Source organism: Camelus dromedarius, chromosome 3, assembly GCF_036321535.1.
Source record: "Camelus dromedarius isolate mCamDro1 chromosome 3, mCamDro1.pat, whole genome shotgun sequence".
NCBI lineage: Eukaryota > Metazoa > Chordata > Mammalia > Artiodactyla > Camelidae > Camelus > Camelus dromedarius.
This window is the reverse complement of record NC_087438.1, coordinates 89219473-89246474: the sequence shown is the minus strand read 5'-3', so window position 1 is coordinate 89246474 and position 27002 is coordinate 89219473.

Below are 27002 nucleotides of genomic sequence, written 5' to 3'. Positions count from 1 at the left end.
CAACCTAGAAAATTATTTTCTTCACTGCAAATTAACAAATTACTGGTGTCTGGGACTGCCTGCCCCTCTCTGGACCCCCACCTCCTATAGACCCACAAGCACTAGCTCCAGGACTGACGACCCTAAGGATTTGGCAGAAGGGGGAATGAGCAATGGGGTGATCTCTAGAACATTATCATCATCTGCTCACCCTCTCTACACCAGGCATGGCTCCTTTTGCTTATAAGCAATCTGCCAGGAATGGGTAGGTTCTCCTCTTCTTGCAAATTAGAATGCCTTGCCATGAAAAGAATGTTACACTGGGTGGTTGGTTGAAGCTGAAAACTTAAAAAAAAAAAAAAAAGTGGAACTATAATTATATACACTAAATTGTAATGTGGTTTGTGTAAATGCTTTCTGAATAACACACAGCTAATTCACAATGGAATTTTTGGAATACAATTCAAACACCCATGGAAATGCTTTTCTTCACTCAACAAAGAGTCTGTGTTAGGTTGCTCCTGATCTGATCATAGTCAAGTAAGGTGACAGCTTCAGTGTCTTATACTTCGCTCTTCTCTTTCAATGTCACATCTATAGCCAAGAACACAGCATCTTCCAGACGAGGCATGCCAGGGGCAAGTGCTCACCCTGCTTCCCCAAACTCAGCACACACCTCACCCTCCTGGGAACGGAGGGATGCAGAGCTACCACGTGGCACCACTTCATCCTCTCCTCCTATTTCAGTCTGCTGCTCCAGGACTGACTACCGCTGTTAGGGGCAGTCCTCCGATTTTACAGAAGTGGGTTGGTCTGAGGCAGTTATACACAGTTGAAATTTTAATCACCACCCACATATGTACATACTATCTATCTACATTCGGTTTTCTGCTGTCAAGAAAGTGAAAAGGCAGTGTTAAATTTTTCATTTTCCTTAAAGTAAAATTGATACACCCCTCTTCTACTCTCTATGCAGTAGAATTTTTATCTGATGAAACCATAAAAGTCAAAAACTGTTAGGGAGAATGTTGTCTTAATTCCTATTCTGACTTTAATATTATTTTAATTCTATATCCACCTCTAGGAATCCCTGCTGAGATTTTGTGACTCGCGTTTATTTTTCTGATACTATTTTCTTTGTAGCTGAACCTACATCATTCCAACTTCATTGCTGTTCTGTCATCTGTTAAGAGACGTATCTCAATGTCCTTTAAAAATTTCTCCATAGATGACTTAGTTCTTAGGCCCCCAAATATAGTAAAGTAATAATCTTTCAAAATGAGAAACAGTGAAATTGGTTAAACACAAATAATCAGAAGTAAAGGTTCACAACTAGGAAGAGACATAACAATGTGCGGCATAGGAGATGAACCCAGGGTAAGTACATTTTTACAAGACCGTTGTTCAAAAGGTGTACATGTCCAGTTTTGGTATGGGAAAAATAAGGCCATGAGAGGAGGAAATTTTCTCACTGCGGGATTCTGAGGAAATACATGAAAAGCAATAGGAATTCTGGAAATTTGGAGGAATTCTCCATTTGCACAGTGGAGAGATGAGGTCGGGGGCTAGAAAGGGAGCTGAGAAGTAGGAGTCCCCAGGGACGGAGGCTTTCCAATCTTGCTGTGTTTTCATCTGGAACACATTATCGCAAGAGCCTTCCACGCTAAATCCAGAATCCTCTTTCTGAGCTTTAAACTATATCTGCTTCATACTAAGAAAACTACTGTAAAGTTTTCAATTAATTTTAAAGAATGGTAGTTTTATGTTACTTGGAGAAATCATTTTTTATTGAAGACAGACGAGTAGAAAGTCTAGAAAGTATCTAAGACACACACAGGCAGAAATAACACAGGAACACGGGGAGGAAAGCAAACAAATTGACTGGATGGAATGGCAGGACCAGGAAAGACGTTTTCAGTTCTGTTAGTGTTATTCCATGAGTTTCAGGCAATACATCAGAATTTTTAAATGAACTCCCTGAAATATTATTTCCATGCCCCTACTGGTTGCTTTGCTTATTCAATCTTTAAAAACACCTTCTGAATCCATCTGCTTTTCTCCATCTCCACAGCCTACCCTGGGCTTAGCCACCATGCTTGCTTTCCTGAAGGACTGCAAGAGCCTTGTCACTGGTCTCCCCACCATCCACTCCAATTTCTTCTTGTTCTTGCCCACAGTTTAACAAGGATAAACTTTCGAAACAAAACAACACAAAAATGTTCAACTGTGGTCAGTGACACCCTAATAATCTGAAAATGAAGCAAAACTTTTCACATGGCCTCGCATCAGCCCGACTGGCCCCATTTCCTGCGGCTCACCCCTCCTGCTCCACACCGCCGTGACCACTCTGGTCCTGGACTTTTTGCCTTTCTTCCTCCCAGCTCAGACCTCTTCAGCAGTCAGAGGAACACTCTCACCTCTTGTCTCTTCTCGTCACATTAACTTTTGTTCACTTGTCAGCTCTCAGTTCAAATACCACTTTTCCTCAGAGAGCACTTCCTAAGCACCCCCCAGACTAGATCAAAAACCCTTGTGGTATCTCATACCTCCCTGTTTTTCCCTTCAATTTGTTCTTCTATTTGCACTTGTGTGATTATTTGTATATTCACTCTCTTTTTCAATAGACTGTAGGTTGCATAAGGGCAGAGATTCTGTGTTAGCCACAGTTTACATCCCCAAGATCTAATATGGCACCCGATATTTCACTTTTAAAATGTTGAATAAATGAAGAGAACAGACTAGACTTATGACTATCAAGTGAATATCACTAGTGTATACATTTTTAAAATACCCTCTTTCTATTCAGTGACTACTCATTGGTTAATACTGATATACCATCTAGAAATTACATGAAGGGTATTTTTTGATCAACTTTATTGATTTCAAAGCACACCCCTTCTTAAAAAAGAGTTTAAAGTATCCTTGAGGAAATTTTTGATTTGGGGTAGATAAATCTAAACTTGCTTGGAAATTCACTTAGACCACTCAGTCTAACTCTTTTTCCACCTAAAGTCTTAATTTAAATATCATTTCCTCTAGAGAACCTTTCTCAGTCCTTCAGTTAAGATAATTGGTCTTCTCATTTAAGATCAAAACCAATATTTCTGTGGGCAGATGACTTCACACATGATTCAAGAACAAAGTCTCCTTCCGTCTTGAGTATTCACCATGCTCTGGGACCTCATGGTCGTTTATACGCAATCTAAGAAGTTACACCTGCTTCTTAAGTGACACACATTTCTTCCCTTATTTCCATTGGTGAGAACCTGTGACATGGTGACACCCTACCAGAAGGAAGAGTGGGCATATAGTCTAGCTGTGTACCCAGGAAGAAGAAGAAATAGTGTTGGAGAACTCCAAGAAGTATCTGCCAATCTGGGTCTCAGTACTTAACCTTTATTAAATATCCACTTAGAGCTATGTATACCCTGTACCATGGAATCATCCTGGTATTTTTATTTACAACTTTATCATGGTGACATCAAGGCAGCTCCAGTGGGAGTTAAATTTGAAAGTGATGCCCCAAGGTTTTAGCAAACCTGCATCAAGCTTTACTCCTAACCTCCAAGTCAGCTGAGAATCACTGCAGGGTTGGCCTCCTGGACCACTGTCTAGCAGCTGCTGCAGAGCACTTCCAGGGCTAAGATTTCCATCAGCGAACCTTATGCGCCCTGCCACATCACCACTGCCCCCACCCCAAGCAGCTGAACTGAGAAGAAGGCCTCTTCATGGCCACCAGCAACTGGTGGATGGGGTTTGGTGAGAGGATTAAATGATGACTCTGGATCAGGAAAAGTGAAATGAGAGGAAAGAGTGTCCATAAGCTGTTCATGCCACAGAGGCAGAGCAGCCCCTTCAAAGGCCTCTCTGACTCTGCCTGTTGCAATCGCCTTATCCTTTCTTTGATTCTAGATAATCCTTTAAGGATTTTTTAATAGTTCAGTTGAAAGAAAGTATTTTAAAATATTGTAATTGTCTTTTCTTATCAACAAAGAAAATATGCAAAATAGAAGCAAAGTATTTATGGAAGAACTATAAATCATAAATGAGAAAAAATCTAAAATTATAATTTAAGTAAGCAAACCATCTTCTCCCTATAACCCATCTCTCCCTCCATAGTTACAATCTCCATTAGTCACTTCATCCCACCAATTATCTCAGCAAGAACGTAGAAGGAAATACCTTAATTACCCTTACCTCAATCATATTAGCCTATCAGCCGTGTGAAATTTATCCTGTATGCTACATGTTCCTTCACTGATGGCCTTTTCTCTACCACATTATCTAGAACAGAGCCCATCAGATTGCTCACCAGAATCTCTCCTTACAAAAACTCATCTGCCCACCAATCCTGCTTCTCCAAGCTACAGCTTTGAGCATATTTTCACATTATAGTTGACATTGCCAAGATCATCACAGTCCTCGTCTGTAAAATGCAGGTTAAAATAGGATTTAAGTCATCGAGTTGTTATAAACATTCAATGAGAGTGCCTGAAAAGTTCTTATCACGTTGTCCCACGATTACTGTATTCCTTATACGCCTTATATAAACCCAGCACTTGGGTATTTAGTTCACCGATGATGGGAATTACCTCTGCATCCTGGGTGCTGCTTCACTGCCTGACACAGAGGAAGCTCTCAACAAAGGTGCTAAATGGTGAATTAATAGTAATGGTGTGAAATCTGATCACACTCACAAGTATTGAAAGTTCCGTACACCTCTTACACATAAATATAATTAGACATTGGTCACTTTTTAAAATTTCTGCGTTTTTCCTTTCCTTTAAAAATACCAGAAGGAAACCAACACTCCCCACAATGGCACAGAATACCACAGAAGTCAGGAAATGTATAAGTTAGAATTGTTATAATAAACTCAAGTTCACCCACGTTGCACATAATGTCTATTAAGATACCCCATTTAATAGCGTACCTAGTAATCACAAAAATTATATATGTGCAGTGTGGGCAAAGTATAGCTATTATCAGAGCTTTCTCTTACATATGGCTGGATTTTTTTCCTTTTTGGATGGTACTGTTTCTGCATATTAGTACAATATTTTGTATGTTTTCAACCTCTCTAAGAAAATGCAGTTTACATTTCAGGATGGAGTCTTCTGTAGAGAGAAAAATATATTCTTCCACTGCTATTCACAGGTGTAGATCTCTCAGGAATATTCAAGTCAGTCACCCAGGACTCCTCTGCTGAAGAGCTCAAAGTCTGTTTAATGTGCAAAACCTCAGGACTATTGTTAAAATTCCAGGCAAACTAGAAATTATTTGAGCCAGAAATTACACAATTGTATACAGACCTCCAAACCAGTGGTTCTTCCCTAGAGCACTTTTAATCATTTTAGGAGAAAATAGTTTTATTTTAAAAAGCTTAAAACTTGGAACTGTACAGAGTGTTGGGAAAAAAGGCTGACAAAGTGACCTTGCAAAGTGAACTCCTTTCCTGCAAGTGACCACCATGGGCAAAGCTTCCAGAAAGCTTTTAAGTCTATAAATGGAAAAATCTGGAATCATAGGTACCAGAAATATGCAGTGCCTTAAGTAAAGATCAGTTTTATAGGATTATTATTTTTGGATTTGAATCAGAAAAGCCTCTGTTTTTAAGCAGCTAGGAACTTTGAGAACTGAGATGTGAATACTCAGTCTGACCATCTTAGTTCAAATAGCTTATAATAAAAAGAGGCTCAGGATACCAATGAAAGTGCTAAAAGAATTTTTTTTTCTGGAACTTGAAGTTTTTATTCTAAAGCTTTTATGGAAAAATAAACAGTAAACAACAGTATCCAGGAAAACTCAGAAAACACAGGAGGTGACTGACCCAGCGAGACACTAAGACATATACAAAACATCAGTAAGGAAAATGGTGTTGTACTGAGTCTGAATAATCAGGTAGCCCAATGGAACAGAATACAAACTCCAGAAGTAAACTCAAATACATGCGGGAAGTAAGAATATGGTAAGTCAGGCTTTTCATATCAATAAGCTGCTGATGTATTTTTTAATTACTGAGATGACTGAAAACAACAGGAAAAATTCCAGTAAAGATTAAATTTTTAAACAAAAACCATATCAAATATGATATGAAAACACGAGTGAATTGCCCTATTACCTTAACGAGGGAAGGCTTTCTTAAATATAATACAAAATCCAAAAGCCATAAGAGAAAAGACTGACAAAAGAAAACACATAACACTTATGCATGCCAAGAACTGTGCAGAAACAGTATAAGAAAATCGTAAGATAATTTAGAAACTGAGAAAAAACTTGTAGCAACTATCAAGGGCAAATGTAAAGTTTCGTAGTATGAAGAACCACTAGAAATGGAAAAAAGACCAAAAATCCTAACAGAACTATGAGGAAAAGATATGAACAGAGAGTTCAAAGGAGAAAAAATTCCCCTTAAACACATGAAATGATGCTCAATATCACTTACATTAAGAGAAGTGTAAAGTAAAACTACATGCCAAGGTACCTTTTCTTACTTACCAACTTGGCAGAAATCCAAAAGTTCATACTGCTGGTAGGAAACAAGATGGTGCTACTTCTATGCAGGAGAAATCTGCCACCTCTCATAAAATTTCAGATCCATCTTTGACCCAGAAATCCCATTTCCAAGAATTTATCCTACAAATTCATTCACGTAAGTATGAAATCACATATGCACAAGGATATTCATTGCAACATTGTTAGTAAGAACAAAAGATAGGAAAAACCCCAAGTTTCCAGAATGATGATTTAATGGTTTGGTAGTGGGGTGGGTCTGGAAGTCCTCACCAAAAAAAAAAAAAAAAAAAAAAAAAAAAGTTGACTTTTGAGTTAAGACCTGCAAGAGGAACCTAATATGTGACTATTTGGGAGAATATTATGAACCTAGTGAGATTATAGCAAAGGCAAGGACTCTAAATTAGGGAGGTGCCTAGAGTATTGAAAAGCCAGCGTGGCTGGTGCAGCTGGAGTGCAGTGAGTCACAGGGAGGCGAGTGAAAGATGACATCAGAGCAGCAATGGTCCAGATCACAGTAGGAACATATGACATTGGCTTAATGGCCAAGTGACAATGATATATGCTGGATACTAGGAAGATGGAGGCATTTCCTATACAGTGACAAAGCACTGTAATAAGTAATACCTTCTATTACTTGGAAAGCCAATCAAGTAGCTTTGAACCTTTGGTTCAAAAATGAGAAGGTTGGAAAAATGTTAGAGGTGTGTGTTGATTTTTACTTGATGCATGTGGCCACATTTCAGAAGAAAGAAACAAGCTCAAGCAAGAAATGGCTGTTTAGAAGCAGTAATAAAAGAGAATAAAGATTTGAGGCTTGCAAAGTTCAGAGCTACCAACTCCAAACACAGGAAATAAAAGCAAAAAACCCTTGAACAATAAAGCACCATTAAGACCCAGCCTTGTAGCAATGATCAAGTTAAGGGTTTGGCCTTCCCCCTTCAACTAATGGCTTCATAAATGGTGCTGTTCTGTTGAGAGAGGCCTGGAAACAAGGAAGCAGACATGAGGCTGGAGCAGCATGTCCAGGCAAGGATGTGGTATGTCTAATGACACGTGAAAATAAATCAACCCAAAGGCTAGTAAGTTTTCAAGGGAATTGTACTGACAAAGAAATGACAAAACTCAACTGAAAAGAGCTTTGAATGTTTGGGCCACAAAACAACCTTTGGGGTCCCAAATTTATGCCAAGATGGAATGGGCTACAAAAGCTTTTAAGCCCCAGAATTGATATCCCCTTAGATCCACTTCAGTTGTGGTCGTGGAAGATAATAGGCCAGGACAAATCTCCCAGAAAGAGGAACTAGAGGTCACAAAGAACAATGAACAAAAGCATTCCTCCTGGAGAGCAGAGCAGGTCTGATAGAGGAACTCCATTCACCCAGGGTCAAGGCTTTAACAATGTTTACACCTCAGGCTTTCGGAGTCACGTTTAGGTCTCATGAACAGTGCCATGCACTGCAGTACCTAGAGTCTGATCTTTGTAATGGATGTAGTAAATGAATGAGACTCTGGGGTGTCTCTTTCCAGTGGGGATGAGTGTGTGGGGAGAAGAACAAAGAAGATAGTTGGTGCCAGAAGAAGAGACTAGGGTGGAGACTAGTTAGCTATTCACTAACTCACTGCCTTCCTCCCTGGCACTCTCATCCAGACTACCTTTCTCAGTCTCCCTTCCTACCTCAGAAAAGTGTTGTTCATGATCCTCTTTTCTCTTTTTCCATCTGTCCCTAGGACTTTGACCTCCACAATATCCTTGGAAACCACATGGTAAAGATGGCAGAGTCTCCATCAGCCTGAATCTCTGAATAACCACATGGAGCAGAGCTTCCCTCATCTCTAGCATTTGCAAATTAACTGAATAAAAATAAGCCATTGAGGCCATCATTCAAAAGTCCACAAACGATAAATGCTGGAGAGGCTGTGGAGAAAAGGGAACCCTCCTATACTGTTGGTGGGGATGTAGTTTGGTGCAGCCATTATGGAAAACCATATGGAGATTCCTCAAAAGGCCAAAAACAGACTTATCATATGATCCAACAATCCCACTACTGGGCATACATCCAGAGGGAATCTCAATTCAAAAAGACACATGTACCCCAATGTTCATAGCAGCACTATTTACAATAGCCAAGACATGGAAACAACTTAAATGTCCATTGACAGATGACTGGATAAAGAAATTGTGGTATATTTATACAATGGAATACTACTCGGCCATAAAAAGTAATAAAATAATGCCATTTGCAGCAACATGGATGTTCCTGGAGAATGTCATTCTAAGTGAAGTAAGCCAGAAAGAGAAAGAAAGAAAAATACCATATGAGATCACTCATATGTGGAATCTAAAAAAAAAAAAATACAAAACAGAAAGAGACTCATAGACATAGAATACAAACTTGTGGTTGCCAAGGGGGCGGAGGTTGGGAAGGGACAGACTGGGATTTCAAAATGTAGAACAGAAAAACCAGATTGTGCTGTGTAGCACAGGGAAATATATACAGGATCTTGTGGTGGCTCACAGTGAAAGAGAATGTGACAATGAATGTACGTTCATGTATAACTGTAAAACTGTACTCTACGCTGGAATTTGACACAACATTGTAAAATGACTATAACTCAATAAAAAAATGTTAAAAAAAAGAGAAGTTGTGGTATAGTTATACAATGGAATACTACTCAGTCATAAAAAGTAATAAAATAATGCCATTTGCAGCAACATGGATGGACCTGGAGATTGTCATTCTAAGTGAAGTAAGCCAGAAAGAGAAAGAAAAGTATCATATGATATCACTTATATATGGAATCAAAAATAAAAATAAGCCAAATGAATTTTTTTATAAAACAGAAACAGAACAGACTCACAGACATAGAAAACAAACTTATGTTTACCAAAAGGGGAAGAGGATGGGAAGGGATAAACTGAAAGTTTGAGATTTGCAGATACTAACTACTATATATAAAATAGATAAACAACAAATCTACACTGTATAGCACAGGGAACTATATTTAATATCTTGTAGTAACTTCTGGTGAAAAAGAATATGAAAACAAATACATGTATGTTCTTATATGACTGAAGTATTGTGCTGTACACAAGAATTTGACACAACATTGTAAAGTGACTATATGTCAATAAAAATACATTTAAAAAATAAAATAAAATGAATATTTCACACACACACAAATAAACCATTGAGATTTGGGCTTTACATTTACAGGAACTCAGAGAGAGTGAGCCATAATTTTCGAGTAATGAAGGGATATATTCCTGGGAAAATGGTGGTGGATAACTGCACTTGGTTTTAGTAGTAAGTAGTTTAATCTCATGACCCATGGTCCAAAGATAGAAGTGTCTGTGGATAAGGAAGAAAGAACCATCTTGAAGTATCAGCGATGATCTAGGAAGACACCTACCTCACTTTCAGGCCTGATAATAAGAAGAATGTGAAAAAGAAAATGTTCATCTTTGGAGAGGTCTAAAAAAGAAGCAAAATCACCCAGGAATAGCCAGGTTTTAGTTAAAGCAAGAGTGGGTGGGGAATGTTTATAGAAGAGGTGAGAGGTGTCAGAAAATGGGGAGCAACCAGAAGAGGCAACATACAAAATCATTTGGGAATGAGAATCTGGTGGATGAGGGATGACCTTCAAATTCTTGCTTTTCATGGTGACTGACATGAACTGAGATGAAAGGCTAAAACCATTAAGCCCAGTGATCCCAGTGCAGGGAGCCCGACTGCTACAGAAGCTGCAAGTGTGGAGGGTCAGGAGGGGGTCACTTCTTGCCAGTGACTCCTGCTGACGGAGGCCCAGAGTCCTACCAAGTGTGGCCTTACTTGAAAGCGCAGACGGTGCCCTGCGCCCTGCTGTAGATGGCCTAGACAGGGGTGGTCTTCCGTGAGGTCTCGCAGAGGGCTGACTTTCCTACAAGCCATCAGGCGCTCTTGCCTCTCCCCATCACGCTCCCTAGTGCTGTGAGTGTTCCCTCGGTTCCCCTAGAAATATATCTTGCATTTCACTTGCACGTTTATTTTTGCATATTATAAAGTTAGGTAATGTTTTACCCTTCTCTCAAAGACTAAATGGATTTCAAAGTGTTTTAACTCCTATCACCTTATTTGCAATTATGTGCCATTGTTACCAGTATTTTATTCCATGTTGATTAAGAAAATATTTTCATATTCTTAAATAGCCAACGTTTGTTTAAATTTGCCCTCTTGTGTACCATTTTTTGTTGCTGTTCATTGTTGATTTCTGCATCTCAGACCTTTCTTCTGAAATCATTTTTCTTTTTCCTTAAGTAGAAGGACTTTTAGCAAAGAGTCATTGGACTGTCAGAGTCTGTTTGTTTGTTTATTCTTTGTTTGATTAAAAGTCTTTATTTGGCACATTTCTGAAAACATTTTTCCAGTTGCACAACTCCAGATGGATAGTGATTTTCTTTCAGAGCTTTGAATATGTTATTCTGTTACAGCCCACTGCTGCCATTGAGAAGGCAGTGCCTAATGGTTTTTCTGTTGTATTTTTAAACTTCATTTATTAAACAGTAGTCATCTAGCATTTGCCACATGCTAGACTCCGCTCTCAGGACTTAACAAGTGTTAACTTACTCAGTCCTCATAACAACCCTATGAGTATGATGTAGGTATTTTAATTGTTACTCCTATTTCACAAATTAATTATGAAAGCCCAGAGAGTTCTCCCTTCTGCCTAATATCTCAGGCAGTAAGTGAGGGTCAGAGCCAATATTTGAACGCAGATCTCTTGACTCAAGTTTCTGCTCTTGGTTATTACTCAACAATGCCTTCCTTTTCTTTGTCTGTTTTAAAAATCTCTTCACTTTTGTATTCTGCATCTTGATGAGACTAGATAAACACTTTGTTTCTTTAGCCACTTTTATTTAAGACTCAGGCTTCCTGAATCCATGTATTGATATTTTTCATCAATTCTGGAAAATATTTCAGCTTCTTTTAAATAAAGTTGCCTCTCACTCACTCTTTCTAATTGTTCCTTCAGGAAGTTTGATTATATGTATGTTGAATTTCCTTGCTTTGTCCATCATGTCTGTCAACAATTTTTTAATACAATTTCTTTCTTTTCTCTGTTTGGACTATATGCTGGGTTCTTTCCTCAGACAGGTCTTCCAGCTTATCATTTATATTCAATTGTGTCAAATCTGCTTTTTAGTCATTCCAATGAGCTTCTACCTAAATGTCCATCAACAGGTGACTGGATAAAGAAGATGTGGTATATTTATACAATGGACCACTACTCAGCCATAAAAACTGACAACATAATGCCATTTGCAGCAACATGGATGCTCCTGGAGAATGTCATTCTAAGTGAAGTAAGCCAGAAAGAGAAAGAAAAATACCATATGAGATCGCTCATATGTGGAAAATAAAAAAAAAAAAAAAAAACAAAAACAAAGCGTAAATACAGGACAGAAATAGACTCACAGACAGAGAATACAGACTTGTGGTTACCGGGGGGTGGAGGGTGGGAAGAGATAGCCTGGGATTTCAAAATTGTAGAATAGATAAACAAGATTACACTGTATAGCACAGGGAAATATACACAAAATGTTATGATAACTCACAGAGAAAAAAATGTGACAATGAGTGTGTATATGTCCATGAATGACTGAAAAATTGTGCTGAACACTGGAATTTGACACATTGTAAAATGATTATAAATCAATAAAAAATGTTAAAAAAAATGAGCTTCTAATTTGATGTATTTCATTTTGCATTTTTGGAAACTTTAATTCATTTAAAAATATGACTATCTAAAACTTTTATTCTCTTGCTTTTTAATTATATTCTTAATTTCTTCTTTCCTTCATTTCAACAGTGAGCATACTTTACATCATATCATGTTTAATCTCTAGTATCTCAATGCTTGCAAGTCTGATTCTGTGCTTTATTGTTTCCGTGACTCTCACTCTTAGTAATTTGTTTCTTGTGAATTAGTAATTTTCTGTCAAAGGTGAACTAATGTACTTTGCAGCCATAATCTGGAAGAATTCTTTGAAGCATAGGTTTAAAATTTATTGTCTCCAAAAAAGGACACATTTGTTTTTGGCAGACATCTGGGAGTGATGTCGATCTAGGGCAACTTTAAATAACGTCTTCAAGTCTGCTTTGTTTTGTTTTTTTGAGAGTCACACAGGCAGCATGAATTCTGACTTCTACCCTGAAGGAGTGCAGAACTGGGATTACAGATTCTCAGGGGAGCTGCTTTCCTTGTCCTGTCCTACGCAGAGCTAAGGTGTAGGTCGTCACTTTTTGCCTCAGTGGGTGTGGGTTAGGGTTTGTTTGGGTTTTATTGTTGTAAGGGAGGTACCACAGTCAGTGAAGATGTTACCTTTTGGAGGACTTGGTTTTGTGTAAAAAACTCTTATTTAACCTCCAGTCTGGCTTTGACTGTTTCTGTCTGTGTCCATCTCTCACAAGTGGCTCATTAAAACTCAGATTTCGGGTTTTAGAAGATGGGCGTATCATTTGAGGAGAAACGGGGATTTAAAAATTTCCTTATTTTTTCCATTTCATTAATGCATTAAAGATTTTCTTTAATAAGCCACCAGTATTCTTATTTGTATTATGAATATGAATCTCAATAAAGGTGTTATCATTGTTTGCTGTTACTTGAGTATCAGCATCACAAACACTCAGTAACAACAAGAATCAGTGAGTTCTCACTGTGTACTAGGTACTCTGATGGACACTGGGACTTATAGAAGTAAACCAAACCAAATGAAAACAAAACAAAGTGTTCTGAACTCAAGGAGTTTGCAGTACTGCTAGGGGGAAAAAGGCATTTAAAAAAAAAAAGTAGTTAAACCAAAGTGTGATCAGTGTGGTGAGTTTTATGACATTTGCATTTTGATTGATCTTAAATGACTAGTCTATATCACTGATCTAAAGGCCTTTAAACATACACATGTGAGGACCCAAGAAGCTATCTGGACCATATGCAAACAGTGACTCCAGCAAATACCAGCGAGACTAGACTGGCCCCTAAGAAATCCGAATACACACCTTTAGAAGAAAAAAAATGCTGCATTTAAGGAGGAATGGAAGCATCAAAAGGAAGAGAAAGTCAGAATGTGTTCTTTATTGGAACTACTTGAGATCGTTCAATGTGACAAACACAGAATGGGAGAGGAGGCAGTAATGCAAAGAACACGGGAAATTGGGAAGAGGAGCAGCGGTCCCAAGCCAGAGGATGTTAATTATCAGTGTGGGATTTAAGTCACCTGCTTAGTGCCGGCAAGGGAAAAAGCAAGACCAGAAAGAACCCACACAGAAATCCTGCGGAATTGTAGTTGAAAGTCCCCCAGCAACCGCTTCAAGCCAAAAGCTGGCATCACCAGGTGATCACCTTCCAAAGGGAGAAATCTGTGTGTTGGGTCCCAGGGATTTCCCACTACTGATGTTTGCACTTAGTTGATAACATTCTAACAAAGGACCCTCAAACATCCAGGATGTCTCCTTTTTGTTTTTCACCTTTTCCCAAATTATTCTAAATATATACTGACAACATTTTAACAAGTACCTAAATATATGATTGGGCTTTTTTTCTTTAAGTGTAGTTTGTTTATTGCAAAAAGAAATCTAAAGGGCTTTTACCCCCTTTTTGACCTGCTCTGTGGCAATTCTGCTGCTTTTCAGATTATTTTAAAAGCTTAGAAGTGGAAGAAAATGTGCAGAATATTTAAGAAACTGAAAATTCTATTCTGCCAGATATAGATTTGAAAGAAGAACAGATATGTTGTGACACAAGAGGTACTCGTGTCCTTAAAATTATTATTAAACATTCCCTGAATTCCAAAAGCGTTAGAGTACAATGTACAATGTATACTTTCCAATGACACCGTTTACAGTAAGATTAAAATGGAAAAAGGCAAATGTGTAGAGGTAAGTAACAGGAGTTGCCTAGGGCAAGTTTAAGTAACTGTATCTGCAATAAGATCATTACTTGAAAAAAAAATCACTTACATTGACTGCACAATACTAAAAAAACAACATTATCTAGAATAAAGATAATACTGTTGGGATAAATTCTTTAACCACATACTCTATTTAAAACTTCAGAATTTGAAACCATTTCAGAAATGATCTAGCCCTATTTTATTCCCTTTGTTTTATGAATGAAAACAATCTCATTAAGTGAATTTCCAGAGGTTGCACTGAAGTTTTTGCAGCAAAGATTTTTCTCATATATACAAACAACTCATCCAAACATGGGGTGGCTAAAATTTGGGCCAGGGAGGGAAATATTTGCTCACCCCCCCAAAAAAAATAAAAAGTTCTCTTCTTGATCAAGGATTCTGTGTTTACAGTAAAACATGGACTCGAGTAAGTACTGGTTTGGGGAACCTAAGCTGACTGAAGGAGTGTTAGAGCCAAAAAGGAACTCAGATAACAGTTTCCGACCCATGTTTAACATCCATCAATCCAAATGCAAGTATTTGAGGCCACAGGGATTGAATTCCAACTGGATATGTACCTACATATAATGAAATAGAAAAAAAATGATCTCAGAAAGAAAGAAAAAAAAAAAGAGGACATGCTTATAGACTTCACAGACGTGGGCTTCTTTTCTTGCCAAGAACATGCCTCCCAACGACAGGACAGGCTTGTGATGCTTGCCTTCATGGCAATCACTCGGAATCAACTTATCAGCTGAGCCAACAAGAGGCATCAGATCAAACAAATTTTGATTTAGCAATCATGAGATAGCTGAACTGCATCCAAAATGACACTATTACCTTTGTTTGCCAAGTGCTCAGTGAAGAAATTAAAGTGTGATTAAAAGCATGCATTCTGTAATCATTTTTTTAATGAAAGTATAAATATCATGTCTGCAATCTGTGATGGGAATTTAAGTTGTGGGTCCAATCAGAAACCTGGTCAAAGTCTTTTCAGTTTCCATCACTGAACCCCTTCTTTATCAGGCCACCTGAAAGGAATAACATGGGTGAAAAATATTCCAGCGTTCCTCCTCTTCCTTTTACCTATGCCGTGTGGATTTCCCTGTTGGAAAAGCTGAGATCCCTGTCAGTTAAAAAACAAAAAGTTTTTAAAAACATGGTTCATCCTTAAAAATAAAAAGAAGGATATTGATTTATAAAGGACAGATTACTAGATAAATTTCCTGAGTTTTAAGAAACACATCTGAGGTAGTCCTTGTAGAGCCCATCATTTCCATCTTGAATGGTTTACTGAAATGTATTTTTTCTTTATGTCCTGAAGTTACCAAATACCTGTTATATTATATTAATGGAAAAGATATTTATTTGAGGATTATGCTTCATTATTCTTAATAATAGGGCAGGCAGCCCATCACAAATAAAAGAAACAGAAAATCAAAACCTTATGTTGGTCATTCATCCCTACAATCTTCCTCTACAATTAAGTCAAGATCTAAAATTATTCTGCTCTCCTCCTCTTGCCCTCCTACTAGCCATTCCTAGAAGTCATGATGTGCCTAGTCATGTTAGAGCAGTGCTTTGCTGGGAGAAGCTTGATATGTGACTCATGATGTCAAAGGCTCACAGCACTGAAGAGGAACAACAGCCCAAAGTGTGGTCTGGAGTTCAGTGTGTGCACAGCTGGTTTAAAACATGGAGCAAAGTTGGTAGCTCTCCTCAGCGGAACCACTGATGTGCTCCTGTGTCACAGCTGCTCCCAGACCAGAGCTTCTCCAAACTGCAGAAACGCCCACATCAGCTGAAGGCCATCCCACATTTACTCCCAACAAATCTGACCAAAGATCAACTTGGGCTCTTTCCAAGACATGGTTTGGGTGACAGTACAGATTGCTATGTATCAGTTTGTCTCCTAAAACTCCTTTGCTCCTGCCTCAGTCTTACTGGCAAGTTCCATGGTCTAACCTTACTGGGTAGCCCAGTGTCCCTCCATTCTTGCTTTTGTCCAGAGGTTGACCTTGAACTGAATTAACTTTCCGGGAGGCTTACATTGTGTTTCTTAAAAATATCCATTAGTTGCCTACATTTAAAATCAGGTGATTTTGCTTAGTCCCAAATTATCTCCCTCCCCTACCCCTGCAAATAGTATTTATTAATTACAAAGGGGAAAATAATAGCTTTACAGTGGAGATATCTAGCAAATACCACCTTAACCAGGTAATCAATTTAGCAATGACATCACCAGTAAAAAAACTTATCAACATAATGTCAGAGGTTACCTTGTAGGAACCAGTCAAGGGCCAGTCCTGAAGACAGGCATTTCTTTGGAATGTGCAAGATTTGAACAAGTTGGGCCAGTGAGTTAACACTGTCCTGCACAGTAGAAAAACTGATTATATTCAAAGAAATCTGTAGTTTATAGTATTGTACCAATGTTAATTTTTCATTTGATAATTATACCATGATTGATAAGATGTTAAGATGAGCAGAATCTGGGTGTAATGGGTTGAATACTGACTCTTACAAAAGAAATGTTCACGTTCTAAGTCTCGATACCTATAAATGTGACCTTATTTAGAAACAGAGTCTTTGCACAGAGCTGGCCGTGCACTTCTCTCAGAATACAGAGCAAGTTCCAGAAAATAGCTCAGCTACTGCCCGGGTTCCCCTGGTGTCTGTCCTCTCAGAGGGAAATTCCCCTGTCAAATCCCATACCTCTTTTTGTGCTGCCTTGAGCTTCTGAGAATTGACTGATATGCCTCAAATATGAGTCTTAAAATATGTTTGCACATGTCCACTTCAAACGTGCCCTACCTACGGAAGGCAGTAAGAATCAGGTGAAGCAGCATCTTCGTTCATGCACCAGAGAAGGGTGAGTTTCTATAAACGATTCTCTAAGAAAGAAAAAGATCTCCCCATATATTTTCTCATACTTCATTGAACCTTTTAAAAATTGTATGGTTTGATCCTGTTCTTCAGAATAATGTGACCACTGTATACTCTTCTATATGCTAATCTTTTAGGAAATTAAACATATACTTTTACATTAACCATGAATGTGTGATATGTATTAATGCACTAACAGTCTGCATTTATTAAAATAATCTTGCAACACTTTGTAAGGAAGGGAAAGATAAGAGAAATATTCTCAGCCCCAGCTGATACATAAATATCTCTTCAAAATACATGCTTTTCAAAAAGGCCCTTGTTGGAGATTTCTTCAGTTTGTACTTTCAGAAATTTCAGTAGGAACTAACAAAACTTAAACCATTGCTACTTGCTAAAAGAAAGAATCCCTTTCCAGGAAAACTTGTGAGCGTGTGTTTGAGGAATTTACCAAACAGGAAAGGAAAGCCAGAGAGATGTGTACGAATTAAACCTGCAGGTTGTCATCTTTCGTAAGTACGTATCAGAGTGACGTTTGACCACTATCACCAAATCATCTCAAAAAGAAAAGAAGGGCATTCTTCCATTTTTCTTCCTTTCAGCTGGCCTCTTTCGTCATCTGCCTTTGGCCACAGGGGGAAGTGAGATGGGTTTGGAGAATGTGGCTCAGTGTAAGCTGAATACTTGCTTAAAGATCCCATGGGGACGCGTAACTCCCATGGACATTTGTATCAATCTTACTAATCCATTCACCTATTACAATGTTTATGGAGCTCTACTACATACCAGGCACTCCTCTGAGAGTGAACACTACACTCAAAGGTCCTTGCTTGCTGCCTAGGGAGAATGCTTTAAATAAAGAAAGATGCAAATAAGCAGGATCCAAGATACAGAAGGGGGAGGGGGCTTGTTAGTCACCCGGTTTCATCGTGGAAGTCTCACTGAGTAGACAACATTTAAGCCAAGCCCCAAAGGGTGAGGAGGAATTAAGCATTTAAAAACTAAAAACAAAAAACAAAATAAGCAGATAAACAAAACCAACAGAAGAGATGAAAAAGAATTTAGCAATGAACAGATAACAATGATAATAACAACAGTAGCTCACATTTAGAAAACACCACCCATTCTGGTATGGACATTACCTGCATTATCTCGTCTAATCTTCCCAGTCATTCTCTGGGAGAATTACTATTATTCCAGTTTTAAGTAAATTTGTGCCAGTTAAGTAAATTATCCAGGATCACAGGACTTTAAGTGGTGGGACTGGGAGGGATGCAGACACTTAGCTATGAGCAAATAGAATCTCCTGCCTCCAATTTCTGATGACATCTCCGGTCATCGACCCTTGAAAACAATGGACATATTTCTACCTCCTGGAATGATCTCTTCCTCCTCCATGTTTACCTCATCCCATCCACCCTCTAACTCAACTCAGGTACAATCTTCTCCTCTGCGTTTTGATAATAACAATATGTTCGTTGCTATTTCCAGACACCATTATTATACTTCCTAGACATTTAGTCCTTGTAACAACACAAAACAGGATCCTGAGAAAGAGGTTACATCATGGTTCTCAATATTCGTTGTGTATCAGTGTCCCTTGGAGGGCGTGTTAAGATAAAAATTATCCTCACCCCCAGAGTTTCTGACTCAACAGGTATAAAGCAGGGCCTGAAAATTTGCATTTCTAACAAGTTCTTAGAAAAGCTGATCCTGCTGGTCTGGAGACTACGCTTTGAGAATCACTGAGTTAAATAACTTGCCCCAATTCACTCAGTCAACAAATGGCACAGCCAGGTGGGCTTTGCGTTCAGGTACATGGTCGACCAAAGCCTGCATTCTTTCCTAGTACGCTGGAACTAATATGATCTTTCCAATAGGGTTTTCGGTAAGTACCAAGTATACAGCACTAAGTGTACTTCACACTGTTTATTTTCCATCCCTTCAGCCAGAGCACATATATAATAAGCTCCCCTTGGTGTCCCCAGTTCATAGCAGAGCTCTGCATAACCAGGGTGCTCCATGAAGGTTGGTTTGTTGACAGTCATCTCCCTGTCTGCTTGATTTAGACTATTGTGACTGTAAGAATGAATGATCAGGCTAGCTTTTGCAAAGGAGGTTTATTATAAGGATATGTGTAACCATAAGAGAGAGGGAATTTTGGCAGGAATCTAAGCCAGGTTTCACTGATACTAAATCTGATGGTCTTCTCAGTCCCAGGCAGCTCTCAGTACATCAGCCGTATGATCATTTCACAGCTACTCTGAGTATGTCTGCCTCCCTTTGTATCAGTCTACTTTTATTCCTGTTGTTGTCTAGTTGATTCTTTTCATGTTCTCAGGTCAAATTTCCAAGATAAAGAGCATTCAGTAGGCCTAGATCACTACTGCTGTCCTTATTTGGACTGAACTATTTGTGCTTGACAAAGTGAAGGGTTTCTTCCCCATCTGTGGACTGGTAGCCCTTGGGTCAGGTGCCCATCCCAGGTCCGATCAGTTGTGGTCACTGGGAAGGGGCTCAGACTCCAGAATGTAGCTGGTCATGGCTGCATTCTCAGCCAGGGCTGTGGGCGCATTCCTTGTGATTGACATGTCTGGTACAAAAATTACTTTCTACAAAGTCTCCTCCTTGTATTATTTCTAATCATATAAAGTATTTAAGTAAATGACACGAAGACTTTATAAATATATTCTGCGGTTCATAGAGTTTTCTTCCCTTACGTCTTTTTGATCATTTGTTCTTTGATGAGATTTCTCCTGTAGTTTTACATGTAATATTATATTCTCAATGGAGCATTGTAATAGAGCTATAAAGAATGAGAAATAACAGTGGAGAACTATTAATCCCTTATCCTAGAATGTGAGAATAGCATCTTAATCCCATATCTCAGAGGGTGAGAATAGATATGGGAGGGAAGTTCTGTTTTAAGTAAAACGACACTGACAGTCTCATAAATTCAACTGTCTGCTTGAGTTTGCTCTCTTGGCAGAGTCAGAAGGTAATAATTGAAACCTTTTATTCTTCAAACATAACCTATATTTTCAGAAAAACTTGGACAGAGATTTTGTTTTACCTTGGATAGTTTATACATTCTTTTAATTTTTTTCTTCCTTTTTTCTGCAAACAGAATATCATATATTAAGTTTCCATAGTCAGTTAGGCAAACATAAGATTTAAACCAACCTTACATTTCTAAAAGATTTTTATCTTAAGAATTGCTACCATTATTAACCCACTAAAAAAAAATCCAGACATTTTTAAGCGAGGGTCCCAGCTGTGATTTTATTTGCTAGTTGCTGCCCTGAAATTCATGAAAACCTATCTCGAATTTCAGAATTTTATTCACCCATAAAACAGGGGCTCAGAATGATTTGTCTCCTGAAATCAGTCACTAAACTAATATACTTTGACTTTCCTGTTCAAATTTCTCTTCCAAAGTAAGAGTATCCTGCTTTGGTGATTCTCTATCTACCCTACCCTACCCTCTTTATTTTCTGTAACTCCATAAAGCTCATTCATTCTTCTTTTTTTTTTTTTTTTTAAATTTATTGGGCTTGAATTTCTACCAAGTAGAGTCTGGGTGTCTGGGTGCTTTACCTTGGAAGTGGTGATAAGAACTTCAGTTTTAAAACTTCCTGTGGTTTATTTTAACTTTTCAGATATAGGACAAGATCCACTTGATCATTCGGGTATTTGGCAGTGAGAGTAAGATCATAGGAAGAAACTGTTCATGGAGCTGGAGAAGTATTAAATGTATGTGCATTTTATAGATGCTCCTATTCAATGCCACAAGCATAGTTCATAAATAATTTTTTTTTAATATACACTTTAGAGTTGAAAAAAATGCCAGGAGAAAGCAGCCTGTTTTAACCCTGAGACCTAATCATCTGAAATTACTCAAGAAACAAATAATTTTCACACAGTTAAACTGAGTCGCATCAAACTAAACTGTATCCTACCACCTACTGTCTTATTCTGGTGACCGTCCTGGTGTCTATCTTCCTCTGACAGCAGGAAGTGTCTGTCCGACTAACGAGAGGCACAGAAGCATAGACCAGGAAAGAAATGACTGGTCTCCAACGTCAGTCATTCTTAAATGACATCATATTGAAATGGTGTACCTGTGAAGACATACAGAGCCTAGTCAGGGGGTAACAAGTCAGCACTAAAAGACAGGATTTTCACCTACTATTTGAAACACAAACTAGAAACTTAATCTACTATTACCTGTAAATGTAAAGGAGCCTCCTCTCTTTTAGGAAGCATATTATGGCCAACAACGAAGTCCATGCAAACCTTTATAGGAAGTAGGGGGCAGGGGGAACATCTGGATTCCCTCTGTATCATCAAAAGGCCTTGGGTTTGGCCTCTTAGGAACTTATTTATTCATTTTTCCAGTCAACCATGAGGTTAAAGAGAGAGAGGTGAAAAAAGGGTGAGAAAAATTACTTTGATATGATTAAATTTCTTCCTGGAAAGAATGAATAATTATCATCAAGTGAAAATAAAGAATGGAACAAGGAAGGAATATCAAAATGCTGTGGAAACACAGTTAACAAGCTTTATTTCTTCAGTTATATGAGGACGTTGCCTCTTGGCCTTTATTTCTTTAGGTGCACACATGAATTAGAACAGAATACAAGAATCATTTTATTTACAAAGAATTTGGATTCTCTGTCTGTTCCTAGCTACTCCTCACTGGACCTGAAACAAGAACTCAAAAGAAATATGAACTGTTTTAAACCGTAGAGAATTAATTATATCATGTTACCTTATTCAGGACCCAGCTGAACTTTAATTACTCAGTTCTGCAATTCTCAAAGTCGGCATGTAGAATAATACATTATAGAGAGCAGGAAACACTTCTGAGGAGTCTGCTCGTCTAAGTTTGCACTATGTAATTTAGCTTCAATTAACTTCAGGGGGATAACGGAGTAGAAGACGCAAGCTCTATAATTTCCAGTGCAGTTTCAAAATAAAGATCACATTCAGAAAAGCCTTTTGTCTAATAGTTTTGCCTCCTCCTAAAACTGCCAGGCTAGTACTGGTCATTTTTTGTGTATTTGTTTTCTCAGTAACAACATTAAGAATATCTGAGGCCTAAGAAAGATCATACCTGGCCTTTCTTGCTGCTGCTGTGACAAGAGACATGCACATGGAAATAACTTCAGTCACGATAACTTGGAATTGTGGGTGAATCAGAGTGGAAGTGGGTGAAAACTCTGCACTAGGTTAGCTCTCTTCTACAGAAGAGTATGCACTAAGCCTATGCCATTTTAGGTATAGTAGAAATATATTATTACTTCTTGATCAAAGCTTCTTCAGGACCTATAATTCAGACCTGAACACTAGAAGACGTAACAGCAATACTAGTTATCACTCACTGAGTGTGTCCTCTGTGTTACAGGAGCTGCAGCAGGCACTCCACAGGACTCTGTCAACTCCGCAACTTGTGCGTTATCGCCTCTTTACAGATGAGAACACTGAGGCTGAGGAATGAAAGAACTTTCCCATTATCACCAAGCTTGTAACAGCACTGAGGTTCATGTCTGCTTCACTACCAAGCTGAACTGGTTGCCTGTCCTTGCTTCAGAAAGCATTAGCATATGACATCAATAACCAAATAAGAGTAATTTACATTGGTGGTTAAGCCAATCTTGATGGAGCTGGGGGTAGAATTTCCATTCACTTTCAAACCATGTGGAATAATACAACCTTTATTTTCCTAATATAGTCCTTGCAGTAGATTAGATTATGTCCTCATTACTAGAGGTTAAACCTGCTTTTAGGAAAGATGCAATTCACTCTTGAAAAACTCTAAAGCATAGCAGGGAAACTTAAGCTTTGCTTTCAGAGCCCCATTAAATTATGTATATACAGTTTAGGTTTCATCATTTGACAGCCTTCTCTTTCCAGTCTATCTCTAAAACTTTCCTTTACCCTAACCCCTCACCTCACCACACTGTATTTTAGAAAGAGTTTAGGCTTTCAGGCAAATTAAATTCCCTTTAGATTATGTAAAACTTTCATTATTTTACTGTTCATAACAAGAATAGAACAGCAGGAATTTAATTCCCTTTCAGTTTGGCCCACTTCCAGATTGGTGATACCTACCCCTCCTTTCATTGTTGTTAAATGCAATGGACTCATACAGACCCAGACTTTGGCGGGACAGCACCACTCCCAATCTGAAACAGCTGGAGAAATGTTCAGAAAATTCTATTTCTAATGATTAATAGCAAATTTCTGAAAGGGCAAAAGATTAGCCAACAAATCCCTGGGATGTCTTTGGATCCCCCAAATTCCACATTATCAGAATTCTGCATTTTCTCCTAGTAGTCTCCTAAGCGTGTGTGTTATGAACAAAACGTAACAATAAAGTTCTCTTCTAACCTCTGTTCCACCTTTTGATGACTTATTTATAATTTATAAAGCTATAGATGATGGGACTTCACTCTCAGGTGAAAATACATCCAGAACTGTCGTGTAAAAACTCAACAGCTAGAACCTTGCTGGTCTATTACCCCTGAAATGAGCCATTTGTTTCAGATTGTCATTCTGTGAAACAATCAAAATGAATCTAGTTGTATCAGCTCTTTAAGAAAAAAGAGAATGCATTCTATTTACTTGCACTTTAATTCACCAAATTTACGGAGAAATTTTTCTGGTGACGTGACTATACCTTGATCACTAACATATAAGGATATTATGTAAAACAATTAACATTTAGATATGCTGTAATACTATCAGAGAGATCACTAAAGGATACCAAGATCTTTTTAACTGTTTATTAAAAGAATGTTATTGAGCAGAGATTGTGTTAAGAGTCTTGTGCCTCTAAATTAATACATGTGGAATCTGAGACTTAGAGAATTTAAATAATTTCCTCAAAGATACAGAGCTACTAAGTAATGGACCCAGAATTTGAACCTTGTTCTATCTGACTCCAAATCCATGTTTTTAATGTCTAAGTCAAGGCATGCACATAGCTAACTATAACAGGAGACAGAAAAATAAACATAGTAAGAGAGGCTTGCAAATCAGAGGAAGAAAAGTTCACATTAAATTGGAAAGCATAATGGACATAGCAGGTCATGAGCTGGACCATGTAGGGTTGAGAGGATTATGAATTTATGAGAGGAATCTGTGTCTGGGGCAATCAAAGGAATGGCATTATAAAATGCATAAAAGGAAAATGAATACTGGTAGGACATGCTTGGGATTAAAGAATTCTTGTTAACTGTCATACTCTGCCAATAGAGGGTGCTAGAGAGAGACCATGAGGCTGGCGGAGAGAAGGATTTTTTTTCCTTTTTGTTTGCTTTCTGTTCTTGTCAGGATAACCCCAAGAATGTTTCCTCAGTCTCGTGGCAGTAGTTTGTTCCTGGAGGAGCAACAAAATACGTTCACAGTTTGTTGCTTTGCCACATTAACAGAACCAACTTCATCACACTCTCTAAGGAACACTAAAACCAGCCGGCCAGAATCTACTCTGTAGATGTCTGGGGCCTGGCTCCACAGAGCTCCGTTTTTGTACTTCCAAGTTTAATACTCCAACTTTTTCTTTGTTTCTTCCTGTAATTATTTCCTGCATGATACCTGGGTATTCCATTTTTGCCTTTTCAGTTCTACAATACATGGTTAATCAGTATCTTAAATCTCTCTTAAGATAACTGATATGGTTTCTGTCTCCTGAATATGCCCAGACTAATACATAGCATTCATGTGGTAATGCCCAAACCAACCATTGGTGAGAAGTGCAGAATTCCATAATGGGATTATTATTCATAAGCATTCAACTCTGCACATAGAGAAAGGCTCATGAAGCATATAGATACGTAACCAGTACCTGCATAACTTGTGGGGGAGAGTTCTATTAGTAGAGAGGGAGAGGGAAAGGGCTGTCAGGGAGACAAGTAGCAGTGGCGGACACAGACACAGAAGGCGGGTAGGAGACAGCGAGGTAAGGAAAGGGGAAAGACCATTCCAGGAATGTTCCAGGAAAGACCATTCTAGGAATGCATGTGGGAGGGACCCAAGCTGGAAGAGGCTGAGATTTATTCAAGAAACTGAGGGGAGTATAGTGTGGCCGAAGCGGTGAAAAGAATCAGGAAAAGGAAATCAGATGAGGCTGAAGGAATCAGATCCAGGAAAGGAAGAGTTTAGACAGTCTGGGGATTAGAGTCTAGAGCTGAGAAAACTGGTGGTGAAATGTATAGAAACAGGGATGTTAAGCGAAGTAAGATGAATGGTACATTGAATATAAGGGGTTTGGCTGCAGGATCATGGAATTTTAAACTTGATCTGAGAAATCCTCACCTGGATAATCAACTTCATGTCAATGAAGAAGCCACTAGCATAGAAATAATGTAAAGAGAAGAGAAGAACTAACAGCAAACTTTGGAGAACACATATTTTGGGGATGTGAGAAAGGAGCATGCTGTCAGAGTAGAGTAGGAGATGAGATTGAATTCCCAAGAATGGCTAGGGCAAAGATAAATATTACAAGTGAATGGCTAAAGAGAAGCGAAGATAAATTGAATAGAATTAAAGAGGTTAGATAATCATGACGGCAGAGCACCAAAAGTTTCAGGAATCCGGACACTGAAGTCATGGAATGATAACCAATTTGTGGTGGAGAGGATCAAGGGGTATGCAGTTCACTCACCCCAGACACCTATGGTTAACTCGCTAGAAGTTTTAAAAAGCCCAGAGTTCATTGTGATTCAAGCCTTAAGAGTAGAGATCATTCACGAACTGAAACAAAGGATATTCAGGTGAGCACTGCAGTTGGAGATTTTACTGAGAGTTTTTCACTTAGGTCAACAGTTCTTTCTTTGGTGTTTGTTCTTTTAGTGTTTCCAATAATGTTCTGGTTATCGATTGCTGCGTAACAAACCACCTCAAAACTTAGTGGCTGTAATAACAATGATTTTTACTATATTTCACGGTTTTTTGTGACAGAAATCCAAGCAGGATTTGCCTATTGCTTCTTTTTCTCCATTGAGCATCAACTAATAGCAAGGCAGATCTGGAAAATCTAAGATGACATTTCAGTGGGAAAGTGAGAAAGCTGGGCTGGCCATTTCACCTTCTTTATTTATGCTCAGGGTCTCTCCACACAGTCTCTTCAGAGTAGTTTGAGTTCTTACATGGTGACTCAGCACCAAGTGCACGTTCCAGAAGTCAGGCAGAAGCTGCAACCTTGCCTTAGAATGTGGGTTTCTACTTTATCTGTAGTTAAGTATGTCATGAAGCCCAGCTCAGAAACAAAAGTAGTGAAGAAATACACTCTACCTCCTTATGGGAGCAATAGCAAAGAACTGGTGGCCCTCTTTAACCTGCCACCCAAGATAAGTTTTTAATGTCTCATTCCTATTAACCATGCAACAAACCTTCACTTATTCTCAGCGTTGTATCATTTATTCAAGAGATGGCAGCATGAGATGGAACTGTCACCAAGGAACCAAAGGGATATTTTTGGCTCCTTTATGAGCTGTGTTGCTTTAAGCACATTATTTAACTTTTCTATGCCTTCTACCTCATTTCCAAATAAAATTAGTGTATCTACTTAATTCTTATAAGGACTATGTGACCATCTATATAAAAGGTATTGACAATAATGGACTTACACCACATGCAGTGTAGTCATTATTTGCTGTCATTGAGATCATAGCGAAGCCTGATGGCTTGA